This window comes from Taudactylus pleione, unplaced genomic scaffold (genome assembly GCF_031769625.1).
Source record: "Taudactylus pleione unplaced genomic scaffold, aTauple2 ptg000386l, whole genome shotgun sequence".
Lineage (NCBI taxonomy): Eukaryota > Metazoa > Chordata > Amphibia > Anura > Myobatrachidae > Taudactylus > Taudactylus pleione.
In genome coordinates this window covers 15,100,854-15,123,355 of record NW_028284787.1, presented here as the reverse complement: position 1 = coordinate 15,123,355, position 22,502 = coordinate 15,100,854, and the positions used below count along the sequence as shown (strand labels likewise).

The window sequence follows — 22,502 nt, the reverse complement described above, 5'->3', positions numbered from 1 at the left end:
GCTCTCACCAATTAAAAGATGCTTTGCTATCTGCAGGGAAGCAATAAGACTGTTGTAAAATAGGCCACATAATGGCATATAGTCTATAAATAGTGACAATTTAAAATAACTGTCTGGGGAAAATCAAGGTTAAAAGTATGGCATTACGTTTATCTTGTTTTCCACAGATGTTCTCTGCATAGAAACACAGGATTGCATAAAAAATTCAGATGTCAGTATTGGCTAACCGCCTGTGCTCAAATATTTCTTGGTTCTGCTCCACCACTGATCAAATCCCAGTATATCTCATAGCTGCACTTTAATGTAAGAGTGGTCACCATTTGCAGGGTGCAGTGCTCCGGCTGCTCATTTTTGCAATGAGGCTTGAAGTCTCATTGTGTGGTGGGCGGTTGCTTCATCTGTCTGTTTACACCGGACGTGCCACTGGACTGGTGGTGTAATAACAGCTGGCCGAGAGCTTTGCAACAAACTGTTCTTAGGGCCTGATTCAGAGATGGTCACTAATGCAATTGCAGCTGCGATTTAGCACGGATCCAAGCTGCAAAAATATGCTAATCGTTCCAAAGCTTACACGAGCACAGGGACACCCACTACTGCCTGCTCATCTATGTCCGATGTCTTGCACCAGCATAAATGTCGGCAATATCAACGCACATCAACCAGCCATGCAGCCCTCGCATCAGGTCTGACCTGTCTCAAATACAGCGGCTCTCCTGACACAGAGCTCTCATGCTGTGTATGAGATCGCAATGGCTAATTTATGCAGGCTCATGTAATGGCGTATAACTGGTAAGACACACCTGTGTTTCTCTAACCCCCCCCAAACGCTGACTATGTCACTCACATTGCAAATGGGTTGTCTGTACGTACAGATTGATAAGACATATACAATAAATGCAACAAATAAATAAATAAGCTCTTTCGGCATAAAAATCGCCATTGCGTACATCTCTAAATCAGGCCCTTAGTACGAGTCTCACACCCCGGCTTTGTAATCCTCCTACATGTTTTTCCTGTTAAACAGGATTCCTCTACCTCGCTCCATTCTCAGGCACCCTGAGCCCCGAACTCACCCAACTGACGCCATCCTTGGTTTAAACTCAGTGCGTCAGTCTGCTGCGCCCTCTGTCACTGAGCCCGGCGCCACCATGTAAGTTCCGGGCATTATGCCAACACCCCCACTAAGTCCCACAGTCACCTTGCCAAAAGTGGAACAGAAATTCCACCAAAAACATTTCTAGGCTCCAGCAATCACTAAAGCGAAGAGTGTTCATAGGCACGATCTCTGACCTAATGAAGCTGTGCAGGAAGATGACGATGAAGAGGCCGGAGCGATCCCCGTAGAGTGAATCTTTCTAGGAGTACATGAGCCTTCTGCACAAGCTCCTTTGAGGTCCCCGAAATATTCCCAGGACCTGTGTTTCAGTTCCTCAGACTGTTAAGAGCTCTCTGGTCTATGTGGGGGTTCAGGATCTCCCTTTGAGCTGTTCACGGATTATTCTTCCAGTTGGAGTCTATCTGCTGCTGGTGCAGACTTGTCACAGAATCTCACCAGCTGCAGGAACTATTGTCTATTTACAGTAAGGCATGGATGCCGGGGCCCCGCCAGATGTGTTACTCCAATAGAGCGTGCCGGGCAGCAGAGACTGAGGACAGGAGTCCTGTGGGCAAGAACCAGGAATCCTTGTATGCCAGTCAGGAGGCCCCTGGATCACAAGAGAGACTTCTCAGCTGAATGTCTGTTTAAACTGGACCGGGCTACAAGCAAAGACTGGACCAAGAAGGAAGCGCGATCCGACCACAGGCCAAAACAGGGATATTTGGCCTCAGTCTGGGAACTAAAGAACTCTCTGAAGACGGACTTGGTGCAGCACCAGTTTTATTTCATGGATATAGTTCTGATCGTCCGGCCTGGAGCGCAGGATGTCACCAGATCTCTGGAGAAAGTCACTCTAGAGCTGAAAGCCATTACACGAGGAAGCATCACATCGAAGGCTGTGAGTCAGCAGATTTCTTCTCCTGAGAAATATGACCTAGAGAAGCTGGAGGAGTGGGACCTTCACGTCCTGGACAGTCCCTGGGAACGCCGGGTGTGGAGTGAGGACACACTGCGGTCAGACAGGTGGCGGTGTGATGTAACTCCACCTACACAGAATAAATGTCGCAGAACAGAAAGCCCCACTCACAGACCTTACAGGGGTTGCCCAGCAGATGGCAGCAGAGGATGGAGTGATCTACAGACTGGCATCTACCTGTGCCAGGATCATGTGCTTATGCCACAGATAACTCGGCAAATCAATCAGACTGAGACCGATGAAAACTTCACATCGACCTAGATAAAACGGATGGAGAACGAGAACAGGAGTAGGTCCCAATGCTGCCAGGCTGTGTCCCCAATATTAATAATTCATTATTTATTAATAAACTATCAGCAACAACAAAAAAAACAGGCTTCCTCTAGGATAACAGATCCATAGATTGTGCACTGTGTTCCTTTTTTTAAAGGACAGTCACTCCGGTCAAGTGATGTTAATTAAGTCAGAATAAATCACATCACTATGGTTTTTTTTGTTAGAGCAATTGATCTTGGGAGAGAATCAGCGAAAAAAAAAAAAAAAAGGAGAGGATAATGTGGGGGAAGGAAGGGAACAACAGTATTGGTGCATACACACGGTCAGATTTTTCTTCAGATCTGAACGATAACTTTTAAAAATCGTTCATATCTGAAAGAAAAATCTGACATGTAGGCAACAATGAACGATGCGCGTTCCCGTTTGTAAGATAGCGATATCTGACATCTGATGTGTTTGCAGTCAATTTTGGACGATTTCCATTCATTTTAATGCAGTAAAAAATTGTTCAATCGTTTGCATGGACAGTGATCTAAAACCAGCGTTAAGCAATTGGGCTGTTAAGAGATTTTTTTTTCATTATAACATTCTTTTGAACGTTCACTTTAGAAACATACGTACATCTATTGGTTATTTTGTGACATGGCAGATTGGTAGCGGATGTGTGGGGTTCAAATCTTTATGGTTGGTGACATCAGGATTTTCTCATCTCAAACTCAAAGTTTAACCCTTTAGGTGTCAGAGCGGCCAGGTCATAAATCCATTTTATTTAGAATAATTTTATGTTTAAAATCACCAACAGAATCTGATGGGGCAAACTGTACATTGCCTATTGGATATTATTATTAGAATCATACTTAAATTGCAGCAATTAACATGGAGGAATCTGTAAACCTCCAGTCAGAAAAAAACCAGAGAAGAACAAATTAATATTAGTAAATCGCGTTATTCAAATTTAAACATTTTAAATATCTTGCTCAGTCCCAAAATAAACCAGTAGTTGTGTTAGTCTTAATAAAAAAACAGGTATACTAATCAGGAGAAGTCTGGTTCACATATAACATTTAATATTACACAAATAAAAACAAAATATTCCAAAAGATCATAAATCTAAATAGATTAGACAGTAAATTGTAATTTCTAAAGTAAAAAAAAATGAATAAAAAAATATTCCTCACAAATCCAATGGTTGAATCTAAAGGCGCGTATCCACTAGCAGATAAAAATGAGTGATTGAACGATAACGACATTGTTATCGTTCAGTCGGTCATTAATCATGCAACAATCATGTACTGTTTGGTCGTTAATGACCAGCGATGCGCGCACCTGCTGGTCGTTTCGTGTCTTTTTCGCCCCTACATGCTGGTCAATTTCCCAATATCGTGGTCGTATCATTGGTATATCGTTGCATATCGTACAGTAGTTACAAGTAACGATCAACAACCAAACGATAAACCACTCCCTTGACACTGACGACATTCCGAAACCTCCGTTTTATGTTCGCTCCTTACCGGAGCTCGACGCTGATCTACGGAGGGACTACACAGCTCTTCAAAATACAAAAAAAGTGCGAAACCACTATCCACCAATATTGCACTCGCTGGGGACTGGCACTGCATAAGGGGGACAACTGGGGGCATGCATAAGGGGCACAGGCACTGCATAAGGGGGACAACTGGGGGTACTGCATAAGGGGCACAGGCACTGCATAAGGGGGACAACAGGGGGCACAGGAACTGCATAAGGGGGACAACTGGGGGTACTGCATAAGGGGCACTCAGGGGGCAGTGTTTTTTTTTTGTTATGTTAGTTTACAATTTTTTCTTCCTTGCAGACATGACTGGTACGCTGTTCCGAGCTTTCTGGACAGGATTCATCGAGCTGTACCAGGCCAATGAGTGCCTCTGGAAGGTGTCGAGTAGGGAATACTCAGAGATCTGAAGAATCAGGCACTGAATAAATTGTTAATATACAGTCGAGAGCAAGAAAGTGATGCCGACCCTGACTTGCTGAAGGGGAAGATACAGAATTTGAGAACAGAGGCCCTGATTCAGAGCGGACGCTCTGGCAGAGCGCTTGCTCTGCATCAGGGCTGTCCTTTTTTTTTTTTTTTATAGAGTGGCCTCCTGGCCGCTCGTATAGCTGTGGGTGACCACCCACAGCTATAGCGAGCGGCCAGGAAGATGGTCCATCGCGACTATCGGGCTTGCGACGAGACCCTTGTGGTAGGGTCTCATTGCCGCAAGCCCTGGAGTGCTTTCGACTCAAACAGAGCCGAAAGCACTCCCACTGACATCACTTGTGATGTCAGTGGGGCCGGCCCCAGACGGTAGGCGTTCCCATGGGAACTCCTCCGTCTGGGCAGCCACGCCCCCGGCACGCGCACCAAAGGGGGCGTGCTGTCACTCAACATCGACAGCACGCCCCCTTTGGTACGAGACCCGGAGCGACGGTTTGCCAGTCGCTATCCGGGTCTCGCGCATGCGCACGACTGAGCTGGCTCAGTCGTGCGCATGCGCCTCCATCGACCCGCTTGTCAGCGCTCAGCGCTCGCGAGCGGGTCTGAATCAGGCCCAGAGTTCCTGAAGAAGCACAAGTAGTATCTGAGGTCACAATGTTCAGGAGAAGGTGCAGATGAAGGACCTGCTCACATTCATTCTTGAGAAAGAACCAAAGAGACGATCGCGGTGCTCACTGGAGCCAGAGGTGGGAGAAGACCTCATTGAGGTTTTGGAGGGTCAGCTTTGTTCTAGTTGATTTTTTTACTTCTCAAATGACTCCCACTTTTGACAGATTCAAATTTTTTATTGTCTTCAAAGCCACTGTATGGTAATTATTTTTTAGTTTTTTTCAAATATATATTTTTATCATCTTTCCAAAGGTGGAAGTCCTGGACGTAGATCCTGACTCTTCATCCAGCGACCCCATGAGGTCGTGGAGTCAGAAATTGAGAGGCCGTCCGCACAAGCACCCACCAAAAAGTGGAGGGTGGCTTCCAACGACTCCAGCCTCTGGACCGTCGAGGAGTGACAGATTTTTAAAAACACGTAGAGGTTTTACAGACGCCCCAAAGTGCAAATCAGTTTTTTGAATGCATATCGGCCATGAAATGTATAGCATGGCTCCAAACCAGCTGCCTCATTTCAAGCGCATAATATATAATGCTATAATATTTGCTTATCAAAGAAAATTGGATGAGCACAGTCATGTAGGGTAATATTATGGCACAACCCACCCCACTGTCATCTGGCAATCTCCCCATCCCACCTCATAGACTGGCATATCCCCCAATTTCCCCTCTGTCACAACCCCTCACCTATCAAGTCTCGGGCAGCCCATAAACACCATCTCCCTTTCCCAGCACATCCAGGAGTGGTGTGCACTCAGCATGGATGAGTGCACAAACCACCCTGAAGGCCGATGATGAATGTTATAATATCAGATTTTTTTTTATTGTTCGGTTTTTTAGTGTTTTATACATTTGTCACTACTTTGTTTTTTTTTCTCAAGAATGACTGAGTACGTACATAGAGGCTGATTCAGACCCGCTCGCGAGCACTGTGCACTCGCAAGCGGGTCGAAGTTTGTAGCTATGGGCGCTCCGTCGCTACGGGTCTCGCACCAAAACGAGGCGGCTTTCGATTGTGATTGACAGCTCGTCCCGTTTTGGAGGCGGGCAAGGGGTGGCTACACAAACGGAGGTGTTCCCGAAGGAATGTCAGAGCAAGAAGCTCACTGGGGCTTGCGGGAACGAGACCCTACCACAAGGGTCGCAACCATCACCTGGCCGCTCGCAAAAGCTGTGGGTGGTCACCCACAGCTGTGCGAGCGGCCAGGAGTCCGAACCCCCCCCCTCCCCCCCCCCCCCCAAAAAAAAACACCCTGATTCAGAGTGAGCACTCTTAAAGAGCGTCCGGCTCGCAATCAGGCCCTCAGTGTCATGACTTTTGCAATTGTACTTCATTTGCACTTATTTACTGAACGTTGTGACTAATGTATACTTCTTGTGCTCTTAACATGGACACAGTTTCTCAATTCTGTATCCTTGCTTTTACCTTAGTTATGTTAGCATCACTTTAATGCTCTCGACTGTATATTCCTATTTATTTCAGTGCCTGATTCTTTGTATTTGGGTAACCCCTACTCAGGAGGCACTCATTGGTCTGGTATTAATCGATTAATCCTGTCTAGTACTTTCTCATTTGAAAATTCTAAAAAAATATTAAAAGTTTACATCTCTTGTGTTTTTCTTGATATTATGTATTATATTTAGAAATGGTAGTGTTTTAAAGTCGGATAAGGGAAAATGGGGTTTTGGGACTGTTTTACATAATCCAAGGTCTAGATGGTTTTAGATGGTTGTTTCTATACATTACAAATTAAAAAAAAAAATATTAATTGACTCTTGTAATCATAACCCCTGAGGTTCAGTTTGTGTCAACAGCGGCTCCTGCTCTCTTGCCTGAGGGGGGCCGCTGTTGCTGCTGGCCTGGGTTCCGACACCTGCTCAGTGAATGTGGCAGACGTCAGGACCGGCGCATGAGTCGCATGCATAACACAAGCTTCTATGGGCTGCATTTGTTGCAATGGAAGCCACTCTCTGCTGATCTCAGCCCAGACTAGCAGTCCCAGGGGGAGGAGACTCTCCCTGGGGCTGCCCATCTTCAGCATGACTGGCAGGTGGCGCTTCTAATAAGAAGCCACCTCCAGCAACAGTCACGGCCTGCACTGGCTTCACTGAAGTGGCTGATTTTACTAGGGTGGGGGAGGGGGGGGGTAAGATCCAATACTGTTTTGTGTCATAGCAATCAAAAACAGTATCAATTATCTGGAGTTTGGAGAGGGCTAGTGTGCAGACTCTGGGTGTGAGTCAGAGATGGACAGAATTGCACAGGCGCACACAAACGTCTGAGCAATTCCGTGCATTTGAAATGCAAATGAAGATATAGGTGTCACTCAGCTCCTTGCTGCATTTGCTTGAAACCAGCACTGCTACAGAGATCGCAGCGTGGGGCCACCATCAGAACAATCGCAAACTTAGGTTGCAATTGTGGATGATGTTCCTTAGGCCAGGCTGCACTAGCTAAAGCATCTAGCAGTCTGGCCAGGTCCTAGCAGCTTGCGAGGCTAGGGAGTCTGCGTGCACCCACACAGACTCTGGCCTCGTCCCTCCCAGCATAACGCCGCCAGGTGCTGTATTTTATGAGTACTTTTACATTTTTAAGGTTAACAAATAACAGGACTTGTTAAATACATATACAATTTTTTAAATAAAATTATTTTTGAGAAGATAATTGCAAGAAATTTTATTCATGCTCCAAGGAAACGTGCAAATTAGGAAATGCAATTTCCCTGCCAAGGAACTGCACCCATGCCATTAAAAAATGCTATGTACTCATTTCTGACTTGTTTTGCACGTGTAGAATAGGCTGTGGGAAAGGGGGTAGAAGACACAGATGTCCACATTTGACTGTCTTCTATGTTGTCATGGGCTGAAGAAGTGCCCTTTGCTGTGATGATTTCCTGCAAAACATTATGAAGAGCACAGCAGGCCATCACTATCCAGGCTATTTTATCCACTCCTAAATTAATCGGAGTATATCCGGAACCTGCTACTCATTATTCCAAAGGCATTTTCGACTGTACACCAAGCCCTGGACAGTCGATCATTGTAAATTCTTTTCTCATCAGTTAAACCCCTTTGTGGAAAGGGCTTTATGACATGTTCATGTAAAGCGATTGCCTCATCCCCAATAAATACAAAATTGAGATTCTATTTGCACTGGGAGGCTGGTGGTAAGTGCAGGTTTCCGGATATAAATCTTTCATAAAACACAGTGTCCTTGAAAGATCCACCGTCAGAGGCCTGTCCATTTTTGCCAACATCTAAATAAACTCATAGGGCCTGATTCAGACCCACTCGCGAGCGACTGTCCGCACGCAAGTGGGTCGATGTTCTGGACTGAGCATGCGCACGACGGAGGGAGCTCCGTCGTGCGCATGCGCCAGACGCGACGAGCGAAGGAAAGTCCTTTGCTCGTTGTGTTTGATCAAAGGGGGCGTGCTGTCGATGTTGATTGACAGCACGCCCCCTTTGGTAGGCGTGCCTGTTTGACGGGGGCGTTCCCACGGGAACGCCTCCCGTCAGAAGCCGGCCCACTGACATCACTAGTGATGTCAGTGGGAGTGATTTTGGCTCTGATAGAGCCAAAATCACTCCGGAGCTTGCGGTTGAAAACCTCAACCGCAGGCTCCGGCTCGCAGTTTCGATGGTCGCGATGGTCAAGACCATCGCGGCCATCAAACTGCACGCTCGTATAGGCTGTGGGTGGTCACCCACAGCTATACGAGCGTCCAGGAGGACGCTCCATTTTCATGGAGGCCGGCCCTCATTCAGAGCGTGCGCTCTGCTCAGAGCGTACGGCTCTGAATGAGGGCCATAGTTCACAATTACTATAGCCATCACGACTATACTGAAATAGCCCTTGCAGTTAAAATACAAAGAACCACTGCGGGGTGGTGGTATAATGCGAACATGTTCGCATCGATTGCCCATCCACAATTTGGGAAATTCCATTTCGCCTCGAAATCTTCTGCAACAGTTTGCCATTCTTCAATGGAAGATGGAAACACGAAAAAAATAAAATAAATTAAATACACAAGATAGGCATTGTATCATAAGTACAGCTAAGGAAATCTTCTTAAGGGGCGCACAGTTGGGTGCAGCTGCGTCCATCATAAGGCTAGCTAAGGAAATATTTTTAAGGGGCGTATAGTGGGGTGCAGCAGCGTATATCAAATGACAATGTCGGCAAAATTTGTAATTACCTTAAAATACTCAAGCCTCAGGACAGTAAATATGGCTCGGCATGTCTCTGGAATGATCCTTCCCAAAGTTTGAGCAGAAATGAGGCTGCCGAACTTCAGATCAGCCAGGGATCTTCCAGTTTACAAGGTACCTCAGGGTTGTGGTGAGCCTCTCCGCAGGGGGTATGGCCCTCTGCATCTTAGTATCCTGGATGTAAGGAGTGACCAGACTCAGCAACTCCCAAAAAGTGACATCATCCATCCATAGGAAATACTGAAAGTCATCTGGGTTGTTCTCTCAGATTTCAGCAAGCAGTGGCATGTGCGAGATAGAATCCCTCTGCAGCAGCCACTCCTTGGTCTAGCATGATTGAACTCTTCTTGGACCTCTCCCTATCAGCCAAAAGCACAACTCCAGCATATGCCATCACACATTAGCGATAAGGATCCATGATGAGCAAAAATAAGCAGTTTGTTTAAAGTCAAGCCAAAAACAAACCTCAGCAAATAAGCAATACAACAACGTTTAGCAGGTATAAACCTAATCAAACTAGCCACAGAGCATAAATGCAATGAATAAAAGGGCTGCCACCTATTTATTCCCTCATGAAAGCCTAGCCCAGCATACACCCTTCAAGAAACTGAATGCTACGATATCGTTTGATCGTTTATCGTTTTCAAATTGTACAGGCTGAACGATCAAATCGCCAGTAAATGTCTTCTAATACCAGCCACATGAAGCAGTCACTCAGGTTTTGGTATACAATGTTACAAAAACAAAACTAAAATCAAAATCTCAAGTCAACTAATTTTGTTACTCACTCCCCATTAATTAAATCATGTTCTAAGCCGCATGTTGTGCACTAGCTAAGCACCATTTAGACAGAAACAGCATCTGCAGGGAAAGGATCGTGGTCCCTCAGTGTGTGTGTTACCCTTGGTAACGGTGTATAACTTAAAGGTCCATTAACAATAGCAACAAACAAATAGCAGGTAGCCTTTAGTTTTATGTATCTCAGCTTATTCACAATCCAGCTGTAAGAACGGATCCTCACCAAATAGCCAAATCGCACTGTTGGATAAACATATAGCGGAAACTTCAACAGATGATGCAAACAAGCAGCAAATCCAATCGGTGCGGTGACAGTCGCAGTGTCAGTATCCACTTGTCAGTGTTCCGTTCAATAGGTCTGTTTCAAAGACCTTAGTGGATATTGCAAACAGTCTGCAGGGAGCATTGAGTGCAACGGTAGTGAGTATCCTGTGTAGTCGCAGTCCCTGGCAGGCATTTTAGTTGGCGATAAATCAAAGTCATTGGTTATTTGATTGATCTCCAGCTAAAATGCCTGCCAGGGACTGCGACTACACGGGATACGCACTACCGTTGCACTCAATGCTCCCTGCAGACTGTTTGCAATAGGGGGAGGGGGGTCCACATTTTTACACAAAAATAGGGATTTTGTAATTTTTTTCTCCTGGTCTGAGATGGAGAAAACTGCCTGGTCTTTGGAGATACCAGCAAAAAAAAAAAATAGGTCTGTAAAATGACAAGAGCAGATTGGTTTGTACTTTGGGTGGGCTGCAAGACATCGCATTTGGGACGAGATACATCCCACCGCTCTTTGCATGCATTCCAGCGTTTATTACACCAACATGCATGAAGGAAAACTCGTATGCGCGCTCCTTTGTGAATGATGGACTTCCGCCCATAGGTTTCTACAGTGTAACATCAGGAGATGGCATTACCCACCGCGTGCATATGAGAAATGTGATTGGTGCATATGAGAAATGGGGTAAAACCTGCATTTTCGGGTTTGAACATATTTCTCCCCTTGCTGCATCCTGCGCAACATCTTGTAGTGAATATTTGGGGTTAAAATCTGTAACAAAGTTAAGTGCCTTTCTTTAAAAAAAGAAAATCCTGATGACACCAACCATAAAGTCACTGTTTAACCCTTTAGTGGTCATATCATGGAAAAATCTGTAACATCCTAATGACCCTGAGTATTGTTTTTAGATCATTGTCAATTAAGTACATTTTTACCGTTTTCCTTCCCTCACCCCCATTATCCACTTTCCTTCTCTATTCTTCAAGACCAATTACTGAAAAAAAAGAAACAATGTCAGCCAAGTGCCTGCTTGGTTGCATTAAATGCAACCAAGCTAAGTTGGGCTTTCCCTGACACAGCCACATCTGATGCAACAGAGTCAGAAACGCCCAACAGCTAATCTTCCAGCAGCCACCAGGTTCAGGAGACTGTACCAGCCCCTCTGCTTCCTGCCCAGTTCCCTCCTCAGCAATCGCCCAGCTGCATCTGTTCTCAGTACTCAGGATAGAAGCAGTTGCCGGGACAGTCACACCATCTCAGACTGTGATTAGAAATGTATTCAGAGGCTAAGCAGTGATGGCCGATCCTCAGGAACACTTCCCCCTGCTGTTGGCTGGCTACTCATATTGCAGGACTTTGCAAACTTGATTAAGCATCATTTTATTGGCACATCTGCATAATTGTTAAAAAATACTTAATCAGCTATTTACATATTGTGAGAAAAAAAAAAAAGTTTTGGGGGCATTTTTGGAAAAAATATTAGCTAGTACAGGGGCATATTCAATTAGACGTGACCTGGCAAAAAGTGCTATCAAATTTAGGGAAATCAGTCTGACACCCCCCAAAAGATGCACAGACATTGGGTATCACTATAGATACCCCCGAATAGCCCTGCTGAAGGTATTTGGGGTACTTAAATGCTCTCAATAGCTGCTAATTAGCATCCTTGCAGAAGTGGTGAAGATTATTATTTAGCAGGGTTTTTTGCAGAGAAGAAGTAGTCCCAGCAAATTTGGGGTACACTAAAATGGGTGCTAGCATATTTTAAAGTTGCTAAAGTGAAGATTTAAGAAAATGTTAAAAAAATTCACCTTCCGCAATCACCTGCAAACTTAAAAACACCTGGGGCATACTTGGGGACGCCCCTAGAGTATTTCGCTAGTTTTAAAATTTGTCCCCCAACTTTGGACCATTTTGCCCCCAAAATGAATACTTTTTTTGGGGTGATCTAAAGTAAAGTAAACTTTTTTTGACGCAGTTTACCTTTGGGGGACTGTCCCAAGGGTGCAGCGGGGTTTTCTGAAGTTTGCACCCCAAAACCCCAATTCTGCACTTTTCGATACTAAATTATAGGTGAAGCTTTTTCGCCGGTTCCATTGCATTGAGTTTTCGCACCGTCAAAAAGTCTCTGGAATTGAATACGGAGGAAACTTTTCGCATGGCAAAATGACGTCACTCGCGATACTTTAGCGCCGAAAAAGGCTTTTCGCACCTAATTGAATACGGCCCTAAGTGGTTGATTTATCCTGACATCACATGACCTGAGTGCCTAACAGAAGACAATTTAATCAATTATTCCAGAGGAAGCCTGTTTAACAGAATAAACATTTTGAAGGATTAGCAGTCTATTTAGTAATCCTTGGCTGGCGATAAAATGAACGGAGATGAGGTACCAGCCAATCAGCTCCTAACTGCCATGTCACAGGCTGTTTTTGAAAAATGACAGTTAGGAGCTGGTTGGTTGGCACCTTATGTCCGTCGACTTTATCCCCATCCAAGGCTTAGTAAATAGACGCTTTACAGAGCTGGAATGTGAGACTCATATCCCTTTCGCAAACCTGGCTGTGACCCGGAATTTTGAACATGGGTCAGGCCCCGAACCGGGCCAGACCCCTTTCACACTGCACCTTTGACCTGGGTTGGCCCTGTTCACACTCAGCCCTGTAAAACCTCACGGATGTCATTTAATAAAAAAAAAAAAAAAACACCTTTTCAGGCTCACAAAAATAAGATCACAAAAAGGGAACACAAGGGAGGGGTGAGGACTGCTCACAGTATTGCAGGAATCATGGCTGATCAACTACCACTGTGGGGCGTATTTTTGCCTAAAATGTGGAAATTTCATTCAGCACCCTTTGGACACCCCTCCTAATGATAAATTACCCCAAAAACATTATTCATAAGTTGCGTACTTAGGTTAAAAAGGACCGCACACATATTGGGTGGAAAAAAAAAAACCCGTTGAAAGTTATTTTAACTTATTGCGTCAGATTTTTGGGGGGCGGTATGGATGAGTCAAGTGTTTTAAACATCGCACGCAGGCAGTTTAAAAGTTTATAAAATTGCATTTTTAGGATACGAAAATATACTTGCACCCATTTTAACGTACCCCCAGTTTTCTTGGAAAAAAAAATTGCTTTCTATCTAGATGTAGACGCCCGCATTTCCCCGACGCCGGGAGACCGGTGCCCAGCATCACGGTCGTAGCCGCGGGGGGGTGGGGGGGGATGGTTAGGTTTAGGGCTCCCAGGGGGGACTTAGGGTTAGGCACCCCCCCGGGAGGGTTAGGGTTAGGCTAGGGGGAGGAAGGGTTAGGCACCCCCGGGGGGGACTTAGGGTTAGGCACCCCCCCGGGGGACTTAGGTTTAGGTAGCAGGGAAGGGGGTGATTAGGGTTAGGCACTTGGGGGGAAGTTGGGGTTAGGCACCCCTAAGGAGGGTTAGGTTAGGTTAGTGGATACTTACCTATCCACGATCGGGATTTCCAGCGCTGTTGGGCTTCCGTTGCTTCGCACTCTGCTCCTGTCGGGCTGCCGCTGACGGGAATCGAACCGCCGGCCATGCGGCCGGTGGTATTTCATACCCATTCCCACAAGGTTGACCTTGGGGATGTCCCAAAGCAGTTCAACTAAGGGCGGGGACGCTCATGTGCTGAAAAGGAGAATCCGACGCCCGAAGGATGCATCCTGAGAGGCGAACGTGTCAAACATAGAATCGTAAAAAAGTATGTATGGAAGACCAAGTGGCCCCTTACACAGCTGAACAGCTGAGGCGCCACGGCCAGCAGCCCACGAGGGACCCACAGACCGAGTGGAATGAGCCTCAACAGAGGCTGGGACAGGTAACCCCGCCTGGGAATAAGCCTCACAAATCACTAAACGAAGCCAACGGGCTAAGGTTTACTTGTTGGCAGGTCAACCCCTCTTATGAAAACCAAAGAGGACAAACAAAGAATCAGGCCTGCGAACGGGACTAGTGCGATCAATATAAACGAAGAACCGCCCTGTCCTGGTGAAAAATCAGAAAAGGCGAACGGCAAGAGAGTACGCCAAGTTCTGACACCCTTCTGGCTGAAGTAATTGCCAGGAGAAAAACAAACAAACAGTCTTAAGTGTCATCCACTTTGGTTCCACAGACTCTAGAGGCTCAAACGGAGGACCCTGCAAGGCCCGAAGGACCACAGCCAAATCCCAAGGAGCCACTGGTGGAACAAAGGGAGGTTGAATCCAGAGGACACCTTGGAAAAAGGTACGGACATCAGGCAGAGTAGCGATTCTACGCTGGAACCATACAGAAATTGCGGACACATGAATCTTCAATGAAGAGAGGCATAAACCCAAGTCCAAACCAGACTGAAGAAACGCCAAAATTCTAGAAACCTGAAACGCTTGAAGATCGTAGTTCCTGGACTCTCACCATTGAAAATAAGTATGCCACACCCTGTGGTAGATCCTGGCGGAAGCTGGCTTACGTGCCTTTAGCATTGTGCCGATGACTGAGCTGGAAAGCTCGGGCTCTCAAGACTGATGTCTCAAGAGCCACGCCGTCAAAGACAGGCGACCCAGGTCCGGGTGTAGGCAGGGCCCATGAGACAACAGGTCCCGACGTTGAGGCAGAAGAAACGGAACGTCGATGGATGGACTCCGAAGATCGGAGTACCAGGGATGTCTGGGCCAAGCTGCTGCCACTAGCAGAAGCGTGCTGCTGTCTTTGCATTTCCGAAGGACCCGAGGCAGCAAGGCTATCGGAGGGAAGAGATACGCTAGTTGAAATGTCCATTTCACTGACAGCGCGTCCACTAGGGTTGCGCCGGCGTCTCTTGTCCTGGACCCGTACACTGGCAATTTTTAATTGTGATGGGAGGCCATGAGGTCCACCTCCGGCAGTCCCCACTTGTCCACGAGCAGTTGAAAGACCTCTGGATGAAGGGACCATTCCCCGGGAAGCACGTCATGACGGCTGAGGAAGTCCGCTTCCCAGTTCAGAACTCCTGGAATGAAGACTGCCGAGATGGCCGGAAAGTGGCACTTGCAAGACTCCGATTGCCTGTTGACTACGTCCGGCTACACCATCCAGGGACAGTTTTCTCCTCTGGTGACTAACCAGTGCCCTGCTGCTCACCTCATTTGGGATTAACAGATCCGCTATAGTCATTGCACTGTCCGCCGGCACACGGCACTTGAGGCGGGTTGTTTGACGCGGCCACAGTGTGTGTTCTCCTTCCCCGGCAACCTTCACAGCTGGAGCTGTAAGTGTTATCAAAATCAGCTGATCCACCGCCTCACCCGTGATCCCAGGATTCTCAAAGACAGCTCTGGTTACCGGGCGCTCCCCGCCGGTCGGGTTGAGCACAATTACAACAGACCACAAGCACCATTTACTTGTGACCCTTGCTAATATAACTTAATTTCTTTTCACCAAGGACAGGAGTCACAGGTAACAACTATATTTGCAACAATCTTTTTTTACCCACTGTGTATACAGGCTAATCAGCCCACCTACTTACTCAGTGACTTTGCCAACAGCACTGCAATTACATTCATTTTGTGGAGAAAAAGGAGAAATTTCTCTATATATTGAGCTGTATCCAGGAATTTTATTTATTTTGTTTTACATGTCCTATTACTATTGATATAAATGTATTTATTGTTTTTCCTATTGCTATTATCCATGTGATGTTTTATAAATAAACAAGTATATCCTGTTATGGATAACAGTTTTGAGCGCACTAATTAACTATTACCTCCTACCCCTGCGACTGCCCCCTCTTTTTTAGGAAGGTGGCACTACGCCAGGACAGGATGTGTGACACCTCCGACATCGCTGCTCGACTGCGAGTCCCTCCTTGACTGTTGATGTACACCACTGTGGTGGCGTTGTTGGACTGAATTTGTACTGCTCGGCCCGAAGTTCGAGAATATATGGGAAGAACAGCTTCTTCCACTGTCCAACGTCCCTGAAGTGAAAGAGGACCCGACACCTCCCCCCAACCCCGAATACTGGGCATCTGTCGTGAGAAGGACCCAGTCCGGGATCCAAAAGGGGCGGCCCTAGGTGAGATGATAGGCGCACCTCCAGAGGCAATACAAGCATTTGTGTCCTGATTCATTGAGGCAACCCGTTCCACTTGGATAGAATCAGCCCCTGCAGGGGCCTGGAATGGAATTGGGCATACTCCACCATGTCCCCTAGAACTCTTATTGCTGAGTGCACTGATACCTGGGAACTCTTTAGACAACTGCTCACTCGCAGTTGTAGAGAGGCCACCTTCTCCGGAGTCAGGAAGATCCATTGCTGACGGGAGTCTAGAAGGGCTCCCAAATGAACAATCCTCTGTGATGGAATGAAAGAAGACTTCTTCCAGTTTACTAGCCACCCGTGCGTTTGGAGACAAGCGATCGTCAGGTGCAGATGTTGTAAAAGGACCTCCGGAGAGCCCCCAGCAATAGGAGGTCGTCTAGATACGGCAGAAGCCGTATACTTTGGTTGCGCAGATGTGCTGCCATGACAGCCATCACTTTTGTGAACACCCTCGGAGCCGTAAAAAGACCAAAGGGTAGAGCCTGGAACTGGTGGTGAAGATGTTGTATAGCAAACCTCAGATACTGCTGGTGTGAAGGGGCAATAGGAACATGGAGGTAGACGTCCTGTATATCCAGGGAGACCATATAATCCCCCGGTTCCATAGCCAGAATGATTGAACGCAAAGTTTCCATCCTGAACGTAGGCACTTTGAGGTACTTGTTCAAAGATTTCAGGTTGAGAATGGGCCGATGAGACCCATTTGGTTTCGGAACCAGAAATAGAGAAGAGTAGTAAACCGTCCCGCATTGAGATGGCGGAACGGGAACAACTACCCCTGCTCTCAGCAAGGACGTATGGCTTCCTGGATCAACAAAGCCTTGGTCTTGTCTAGGGAAAGGCTCATGCAGAAGAAATGCTGAGGGGGTCTGTTCCGGAAGGACAGGGCATACCCCTGGGAGACCACTTCTTGTACCCAAGCATCCGTGGTTGTATTGCACCAGCATTGTGCGAAGCGAAGAAGTCGGCCTCACACTCTGGGATCCCCCAGAGAGAGGCCCGTCCCATCAGGCTGAAGGCTTATCCTGGGGTTTGGAAGCCGGACGTCTAGTGCTCTAGGCTTGCTTCTTTGGTTATGGGGCAGTCTTTGACGACTGTCTTGGGAAAGATTGACCCTTGGACTTACCCTGAGTCCGAAAGGCTGATGTCCGAGGTTTAGAAGGTGCAGCAGCTGATGGTAAGGATGCCGACTGAGACTTTGCTAAGGTCTCAACAATTTTGTCAAGGTCCGGGCCAAACAAAATGTCCCCATTAAAGGGTAAGGCCTCTAAGCCTTTCTTGGAAACCTCATCCGCCCTCCAAGATCGAACCCACAAAGACCTACGAGCAGAGACTGCAGCCGCAGACACCCTAGAAGTGAGGAGACTAGCATCTAAATATGCTTCTCCAATATAGGAAGCGGCATCCCTCATTTGACCAACTAAAGCTCTTTACGCTTCCTGAGCTTCCTCAGGAAGTGTATCCTCTAGTAGATTGGCCCAACTCTCAATGGCTTTAGCCACCCAAGAGATGGCCATGGACGGACAGGCCACCGCACGAGAGAGAATAAATGGACTTTAAACAAGTCTCTACTTTCCTGTCCGTGGGGTCCTTTAAGGACGAAACAGACGGCATAGGGCATAGATAAGGTAGCACTTTTGATGAGGTGAGTGACGCGAGAATCCACCGCTGGTGGAGTTTCCCACTTCTTGCAATGACTAGCAGGAAATGGATAACTAGTGCTTAAACGTTTCTGCGGCTGAAACCTCTTACTAGGTGACTGCCAGGCCTCCGCCATATGATCAGTCAGTTGGTCAGATAAAGGAAAAACAGCCGACATCACCTTCGCCTGCTTAAAGTTTGGATATTTGGACTTAGGAGCCGGAGCATCATCTCCAATATCTAAAATGGACCGCACCGCCTGCACTAATGCTGGGACATTAATGGTAGACCTCGTCTCCACCTCCTGAGCAGGGGAATCTGAATCAGAATCCTCATGCAACTCACCCTCATCCGAGGACGCATCTGAGTCTGATAACTGCGCAGACTGTGATGACTGAACAGTGTGTTTTGACGCCATGTGAGGCTTCTCATTACGCAGCATGGATTGAAAAGCCGAAGAGGAGGCCGCCAAACTCTGTACAGAATTGGAGAACACATGGACCCACGGTGGATTAGTTTGCGGGACACTGCTGTGTCATAGGAGGACACTGCACATACATAGGGAACCCCGCATATGGATGAACTGTCTGAGGCCCAGGGGGAGACTGCAACAATTAAGGTACACCTGTAGAAGAAGGGATGGCGGGTTGTGCTAACCCCCTATGGGGGAGGGAGGTCGGAACCGCCAGACGGTCCGCGATGGAAACCAGTACTTGGGAAAACATCGCCCAAGGTGGATCTGGTCCCGACGTTGCGGGATGAGAGGGACCTGGTAACAGACGGCACCTGGCACACACACCATCCTGTGCTAAATCCTCCATACTCCCCACTGCAGCGCAGCGTCTACAAGTGAGCAGACTGGGAGCTGCCGAGCGCTCAACTTCATCAGACATGCTAAACAATAGATATATATCGATATATACCCAAAGATATATAGCAAAACAATCCAGGAAGCTAGCACTCCCAAGTGTGCAGGACACAAGTCCACAAATATGGCAACGTGTAGCACACAACAGTATGTGACCAACCTCCCAAATACGTGAATTTATATATGTGAGATCCTTGAGTAGCCCTTCCCCCCACACACCTGCCAGGGCTGGAGGAGAAGGAAAGGGATAGGTATAGACTGACAGTAGAAATACAGCAGATACAGTCAGCACTAGCAAAAAGTCACATACCATGCAGAAAGTAAAAACAGCCTGCACTTTTGTCACTACGATCAACCTCCCAGATTCAGTGTCTGGGAGGGCTATAGCGCTGTGTACACTAACCTTTGGTAGATCCCCCTGTGTACCTCTCTCCTTCTACACAGCACCGGAGAGATCTGCGCTGGCCACCCTTACAAAGATGGCCGCCGGAGACCTCAGAGGAGGAGTGGCCGCAGGAGGAAGCAGCTCAGCGTCGCCAGTACACATGAGGAAAGGCGCGCTGAGCTCAGGAGCTGTTAAACAGGGAAGGCTCTCTCCCCTGGCTAGTGATTAACCCCTGAGTGACCACTAGACCAGCAGTTGGTCCCTGTTGGTCTAGTGGTCCGGCGGCGTATGCCTTAACGGCGGAGCCCGCCGCCATTGTACTAGCACCTCCGGTCTATCCCCAGAGACCGGAGGCTAAGATTGCATAAAAGGTGCATACAAGTGGGTCACCGCAAGCAGCGACCAGCGACTTACCTTAACACCGTCGCGTCCGACAGCAGTCCAGGGAGAGCCCAGAGCCTGTGCTAGTGCAGACTCTGAGGTCCCGCCGCGATCCCCAGATCGCTACTGGCGTCGCGGCGCCAGTGGGGATGGAGGAGCAGCAGCTTAGACGTCCAATGGACAGTCTGAAGCTGCGGGAAGCAATCGGGAAGCCGACTGTTTTATCCCGGCAAGGGTGAAATGCCGGGCATCTGGATGTAGACGCCCGCATTTCCCCGACGCTGGGACAGCCGCGGGAGGGAAAGGGGGGGGGGGGGGTGGTGGGGGAGGTTTAGGTTTAGGGCTCCCGGGGGGGGACTTAGGGTTAGGCACCCCACGGGAGGGTTAGGCTAGGGGGAGGGAGGGATAGGCACCCCCGGGGGGGACTTAGGGTTATCCACCCCCCCGGGGGACTTATGTTTAGGTAGCGGGGAAGGGGGTGGTTAGGGTTAGGCACTTGGGGGGGAAGTTAGGGTTAGGCACCCCTAAGGAGGGTTAGGGTAAGGGGGGTTAGGTTAGTGGATACTTACCTATCCACGATCGGGATTTCCAGCGCTGTCGGGCTTCCGCTGCGTCGCACTCTGCCCCCGACGGGAATCGATGCGGCCGGCGGTATATCATACCCATTCCAAAGCTGCCGCTCATAAAAAGTGTAAAAAGTTAATTAAACTAAAGATAAGCTTAGGGGCTGCCCAGAAGCCCCCCAGACTAGGGTGACCCGACTCCAGCCGGGCACCAACTAAAACTGAGGTGCCTGTGGCTGGGTATATAGGAGGATGGACCCAGCGCATCCTGGGATCAGCAAAGCTTTAACTGCGTGGTGCCAGTGGATCCAGATCCAGCTATACCCCAAGGTCAACCCTGTGGACCCCCTATGGAACCTGAAGTAGAAAATAGGGATTTTGCCAATTTTTTTTCTCCTGGTCTGAGATCGATAAAACTGTCTGTTTGGCGATAGCGGCAATAATATCAGCTGATTTTTTTTTCGCTGTTAATTGAATCTGGCCCAAAGTAGCCCCGAGTTCCTGAGTCTTTGTGCTTTACTGCTATTTGAATCAGCCAGTGAGCATGATGCAGCTTCTGACAGCATAGTGTACAGTTCACTTCTTCATCACTTCAATTAACCATCACTGTAATGACAGTAGTGGTATTCGCCCCTTTCAAACAGTTGTAATGCTTCCTCTGCGGGTGACTGTAGTGTGACGCTTGTGTCTGGCTGCTAACATCATCAAGTGATACCCAGGAACATCCAATCAGCGTTGTTTGCAGAGTCTTGGGGTGGATAACCCGGGTAGGGCCTGTTCACACTGCACTTCAACCCGGCTTGTTCCTGTGTTCAACCCTGCTCGATTTTTTTTGGTGGCGCGTTCACACTGCAGAAATATCCTGGGTTATTTTTAAGATGTGAACGGGGTACTGAGAGCCTGATTCAGAGTTGGGAATAGAGTAAGAAACAGCAAGTAATACCTTTTCCACCTAAATTCCGGGTCTGACCCGGAGTTGGAACAAAGTTCCTATACGGATCAGACCCGGATTTTGCCGGCGCTGACTCGGGATATTCCCGAGTCAGCGCCGCTCACACCGCAGTTGGGTCTGCATAGACCCGGCTTTTGCGGAGTGAAAGTGGACGCTTGGAGATGACGTCATCTCCAAGCGCCACTGAAGCCGGACCGATCGGCCGGCTAGCAGCGCACTCCAGGTCATCGTGACCCGGAGTGCGCTGTTCCCATAGCAGGGTTTCACGGGCTACGCCAGTGTTAAACCCTGCTAGTTACCTGGGTTGGATTGCCGGGTCACTCGACCCGGCGATCCAACCCTCTGCCCTTTTACACCAGGGAGCTGCCCGGGTTAACCCTTCAAAAACCCGGGTTTTAGCTCCGGTGTAAAAGGGGTATAACTGTGCATCTTAGCTGAAACCATGTTGTACTGCAGGTGGGGCAGATTTAAATGCTCAGATATTTAGATTTGGGAAGGGTGTGTCCAAACTGATATCTAAATTGCAGTATAAAACATAAAGCTGTCCAGCATTTGTGGGGTACATGCAAAAGCAGCCGGTATTTACCCCACATGCAAAAAAAGGCTTTAGTGACGCGTCAAATCTGTGCAACTCTGCAAGCGTTGGGAGGTTTTTTTTCTGCTGAAAATACGCCCAAGTCGCAATGTGATGCAACTAGGCCGCACCTAGTTGTGCCGATTAAATTGATGTGCAACACTTGTATATCTGTGTGCAACAGAGTCTGTAAATGGGACTTAGCATGGAAAAAAACTGTGGCCGCTGCATCGTAGCACTTTGCATGCTGATTAAGAGTCAGTCACACAAAGATATACAAGTGTTACATATCAAATTAATCAGCACTGTATCCCGGTGCGTCCTAGTTGCATCGCATTGCGACTTAGACATTTTAATTGTGGGTGAAGCCGCAGGTAACAGCTAGTAATTAATATATACCGGATTTTTTTAGTGGTGGGACAGAACAATGAAAGATTTGAGCACAGGGGGTTAGCCAATACTGACATTTGAATTTATTTCACGCAAATTTGTGGTTCTATGCATAGAACATATCTATTGTGGAACCTACAATAATTCCATGTGGGAAAACAGGACATTGTTAATGCCATAAATAATTTAACCTTGATTTTACCCAAACTGTTATATGTTGTGACATTATCACCATTAAAAGTCTATATGCTTTTACTGTGGCTATTTTAACAGTCTTATTGCTTTCTTGTACAGGGCAAAGCATTTTTTAATTGGCGAGATCTGAGGAAACTTAATTTATATATTTGAACTTGTTTTTTCTTTCACTTTTTACTTGTTTTCATCTTCTTTTCCCACTTAAA

At 47.4% G+C, this 22,502-nt stretch overlaps 1 protein-coding gene and 1 pseudogene across 1 annotated transcript in view; one reads left to right on the top strand and one right to left on the bottom strand.

The window, feature by feature from the left end:
• Window positions 1–22,502, bottom strand: part of PDIA4 (protein disulfide isomerase family A member 4) — a 124,699-nt gene that overhangs the window by 13,277 nt on the left and 88,920 nt on the right. The window lies entirely within an intron of this gene.
• On the top strand, window positions 1,167–2,336 carry LOC148507749 (uncharacterized; annotated as a pseudogene).